Genomic DNA, 5,288 nt, shown 5'->3' with positions numbered 1-5,288 from the left:
AGACTTCTTGTATTGGGATTTTTTGTAAGAGCTACATGTGAGACTGATGAGCACCAGTTTCTATGCCAGCTATTAATACTGTATTCCATACACCAACATAAACCTTGTGTAGCTTAATAAGATCCAGCTTCTGGGAAAAAAAAAAAAGAAAAGAAAAAAGGATGGGAGCCATCTGTAGCAGGAGGTGGGGTAAGATGAACTAAAATCTCTTCACTGATAGCCATCATCAAAGGAAAAAAGAAAAATATAGTTTGTTATGAATCCAGGGGAACAATTTAATTTAGTTTTTGAACATGGATAAACTTGAAAACAATACCCTACAGAAAGAGCTCTAAATTAAATGTTATTTTGATCTTATGAATGTTACATTTTTTTAGTTGTTGCAGGCTTTTATATATCAAGTGATATGATCAGTCCATGAAGTTAGATGTTAAAAGGCATTTAGCAGTCAGTCTCAGCTAGTTATTTCTATAGGTATGTATTTATTTCAATTTTATTTTCTTAATAGGAGTAATTATTTTGATGATGAAGTTTCAGGAAGTGCTCCAGCATTTTTACTTTGCAGCTTTCTTGAAGAAAGCCAGCGTTGACATATCTGATAAGAGCCTGCTTCATAAGAAATGGAGTAAAATGTTCTTGTCTGAAAAAGGCTTCATCTCCATTTCTGATGGGGAGCAGATTTGCTGGAAGAAGGTGTTTAATTTCCTTTTTGCATATTCACCTTGCATTAATACAAAATGTTTTCTTGCGTGCAACACGAAGCAGGATCTTGTCACCGCACTGCAAAGGGAAAATATGTAGTCGGCTTGGCATTCCCTGGCAATATGCTTTCATTAGAACTTTAAAATGTAAATGTATGGAGAACGCATGTCATATCCCATCACAGAGCTTCACAGCTATTACATTCATTGCCACTAGTATGTGGCAGAGTTGTTCTTCTTTTTATAGCTTGCTTCCCTTGTAAATATAACTGTATACAGCGAATTGGATTTGGGAGTGAATATTTAGCCAACCTTAGCTAATCAATAGGAGTCTTAGCTCCAGCTCCATTAGATCATTAGCAGTTCAAATTAGTAACAAATGGTTAACAGATGTTTATCACAGCAATTTTTCTCCCCCCTAGTTCTTTCTCAAACTTCTTTGCAGAGCTATTTTCAGGTCACCACTCAATGTCTTATCAGAAGGATTAGGTGCATTAGAGTTCAGATACATGAGAAATGTTAAATGGAAATTGCTCAGTACTGCTTTGACTATGGCCGGAAATATGTTAATTAAAAACAGTAGAGAACGTAATCCTTTTCTGAATCCAAATGGCTATGACAGTTCCTACAGTTAGAAGGCATGGGACTTGCTTTAGCCAGTTACAAAGCTATTTAGATGGATAGAAAATATAATGTAGAAAGATTACACAAGTAAATCTAATTCCAGAAGCATCACATCATCCGTCCTTTTGCTTTTAGTTTCTTATTTTAATGTTAAACACTTGAAATATGATCTATCATTTGAAACATATGTTAATTGCAAAATAATATAAGAGCTCATTTTTCGGTCAGAAACATTACTTTTTTGGTCTAATAGTACACAGCAATATGCTCAACAATAGCATTATCAGTGTTTTGGAAAGCTTATTTTGCTTCAGATTGTTCAAACTAGCCTTTCCAAAGGCATGTTCAGAGATCACAGACACAAATCCTGTTTCATGCCAGAAAATCATATGTTCTTTAGTAAGAGAGGGTGACCACGGAGGCCAGTAGCAGAGCCTGTCCTTTAGGATGTGGGTTTTTTTGCAAACAGGAATGTCACTGCTCTGGCCTTTGTGGGTGATAGCAGTGGAAGGAGCTGGAGTTATGTGTGTTTCAATGACAGGGCTAGGAGACATCATTTTTCAGCCATTACACTTGGTGTTTATTTCCATGTGTACTCTTAAACCATGGTTCTAATCCAATTATTTTTGCAATTTATGTGCTTCTTTTTATAGAAGTCTCTGATAGGAGACTTAACAGCTCTGTGGTGACATACCTGCATACCATAGGGGTACAGTAAGAAAGCTTTGACGGGTTATGTCTCCATGCTTCTTTGTGTTTTTATGCTTTATTTTAAAAAAATATTTTGACATGGCTTTTTTGCGGGCTTGTTTTGTTGGTTTTGGTTTGGTTTCTTGTTCTTTCTGGGTTTTTTGGGTTTTTTTGGGTTTTTTTTTTCTCTTCTCTTCTGCTAGCCCAGTCTTTCCAGACTTGCAAAATTACTGGTTTTTTTTTCTTTCCAATTATTACTCTTATTCAGACAGTTTGTTTTGCTGATATAGCTCTTTTCTAGAATGACGCAGTATTGTCTTGTTAGAGGCAAACCTAAAGATATACCTTTAAAAATGAAAATAGTATATTACTGTTCTGATCCTAATCACTATACAAATACCATTGTAAACATCTTTACTGTAGACCATGACAAGAAATTAGGTACTCTGTAAGTGTGACAAGAATTTAAAGCTACAGTAGAAATAAATGGGAAATCAGCATTATTTAAGAGAAAAAATAACTCACTCTCATATCCAAAAATAGGTGCTTGCCAAAAGCAAATATTTCACTTAAGGCTTTGAGCCTTCTTTAAACAGAGCTATTTTAAGGATTTTAAGAAAAGCAACAAAGATATTTAGAATTATCAATAAAAATACAAACTTCAATAGAAATAATTTTAAAACCCTCTTAAATATTTTCTCTAAAGAACTGGTGGCACAAAATGCTATGTAATTGGAATGGTTTCTGAGAAATAAATGCTGTCCTCTAGTATTATCAGCTTCTTGCTTCTGCAGTGATCTTGGATTAAATTCCTCTGACTGAACGATCAAATCACCTAGACAGCGTTTATAGTTAGTGGAGAGAAACAAACAATTTGGGGTTTGATTGATCTCATTTCATCCTGAAGTAGGTGCCCAAAATCAGTCCTGTGAATTTAACCCTAAATGCTAAATAGCTCATATGTAGACATGAACTCTGTAGAGATTTAAAGCTAGATAAGTTTTTTTCAGACCTCCTCTTTTTTTGAGTGTTCTGTGTGAGTATTTCCAATCTCAGTATTTCTCTGTCCATGGCTGTGAGCTCAATATATAGAATAAAAGTCGTTACTTGCAATGAACTTAATTTAGAAATGTGTAAGGAATAGAATTAAATGAAGCTGAATGTTTTCAGTGATGCCAGGCTGAAGCCTTGATAGTCATTGTGATTGCAGTGCCTTAACATAAGCGTAAGTGATGATCCTAAAATTTCAGTTATTCTTTAAAAGTAATGTAAAGTAATATTTTATGCCAGCTGACCACTTAATGACAAGTGATTTATATGTTGGTCATTATGTCCTTTGAAGGGGGGGAAGGAGTTAATTCTCAGGCCATTTCTAAGAGCAAGCCCTCTAACCACCAACTACTTCTTTGACTTAACAAAAAAAAAAAAGCTGAAAAGCATCTTTTACCTTTGTCACCTGCAGTCATTGTCTTGCAGTGTCAGACTCGTGTCTAGCTTACTCTATAAATTGGCATTTTTCTAATGGCCAGCCCAGAAAACAGATATGAATAACAGGCTAGAATTCTTCATTTCTTATGCACCAGCACCAATTATATATGAGTCAGACTAATTGCTCAATCAGGTTTATGTGTTTTTCTTATTCTCTGAGGAATTTGCACCTCTGTAAGGCTTTCCTCACAGATTTCTTTTGTTTACTTTTTCCGAATGAGCGAGATAGGCTTCATCATTAAACCCTAGATGCTGCAACTGGGATGGATGAAGCTTTATTGAAATAGTTCTGGAGTTTTCTTCCAAATTTCACCTTACTGGCACATCACTCCACGGGGTATGGATTTTTATCTGTGAACCTCAATGACAGTGCAGTCCTGCCCAAGCCCCATCTCCGTAACATCTTAAGGAACTTAACAACTTAGGTGTAGCTGGGTTTCTTTAGGCGTCAGGGATGCTTGGAACAGGGCTACCTTGGTTCTTCTATTGCTCTCAGTATTACAGCTTCAAATCCACTGCTTCCATTCTTTTTGTCTCCAGGGTGAAGAAGAGGATTTTAGCTTTTGATGACAGCAATAACCATAATGATAAAAGAAAAAAAGAAAAAAGGAAGAGAAAACCAATTTCAAGCATAAATTATGAGAGATCATCAAGCTTTTGGATATGTAATTTCAAAGACCTATAGATTTTCAATAAATGCACTAGCAAAATATTTATTTCACAGTAGGATATGATCAACAGCCTGGAATTTATAAAAGACTCTGAGCTCTCAATCCATTCTTTTTTTCCAGCTGTTCTGCCTTCAGGAGCAGTGGAGCAGTCTGGAAAAGACTGCAACAGATGAATCCAGAGACTCCTTTAGGAACATAGCAATGAGCAAAATATATCAGCATTTTTCTACTGACAATATGCAGTAGGCGATCTTTTTCAAAACTCTGTTACTCACACAGTATTAAAAAGACATACAAAAGCTTAGTGTGCCCATGGGGCTTGGGAGTCAGATTATTTCTCTCAGTGAGTTCGCATCCATAAGTTAAGGACTGTATTCTGGATGTTAGCTTTGTTGGTATAATAAAGTCTCATAGAAAAGAAATATATAAAACTAGATCCATTACCATGGAAATAGTGAAAGGTCATTTCCATGGAAACCATGGGAAACTCTCATACTATAATTTTGAAGAAGCCTGTCTTTGAAGCTACAATGCATTTATACAATGAGCCTTGTTTTAAATCAAATTAAATCTGTACATGTAAAGTGATAGCCATCTTGAAAATCCTAACTTAGTACAGCCTTTTGCTGGAAAGGGAATGAATATCAAAGCCAGACGTGTTACTCATTTTGGCTATGGGGAAGCTGTTTGGTATCTTTTTGTTCTCGTGTTGTAAATACCTGGGCTTTCTTACTGAGAACAGTAACCTTTTAGGATTCAGGACTCAGGTTTCTGTTTTCCATGGTTTTGTTTTCTGTCTAAGCTTGATGTTGAACTTCAGCCTCAGGTGTATATATACATATGTACTTTCCAGTATATATGTATATATTTGTAATTTGAGAACTCATTTAGGCACAGTGGTAAGACAATTTGCAAGGACCTAACTTTATGAAGATACTCTATAAAATTAGTACAAAGAGCTGGGTTCTGTAGAAGTGTCTGTGAAATACTCTGCAAGCTAATTTACCCTAATTTTTTGTTCCTTATCATCCATAAGGTCCTTTCCAATCCTAACTATTATATGATTCTATGATTAACACAATATGTTTAGATTTTTCTTTATACAGTTCTATAG

Source organism: Nestor notabilis, unplaced genomic scaffold (assembly GCF_000696875.1).
Source record: "Nestor notabilis isolate BGI_N333 unplaced genomic scaffold, ASM69687v1 scaffold2079, whole genome shotgun sequence".
NCBI lineage: Eukaryota > Metazoa > Chordata > Aves > Psittaciformes > Psittacidae > Nestor > Nestor notabilis.
This window is presented reverse-complemented; position numbering follows the sequence as displayed.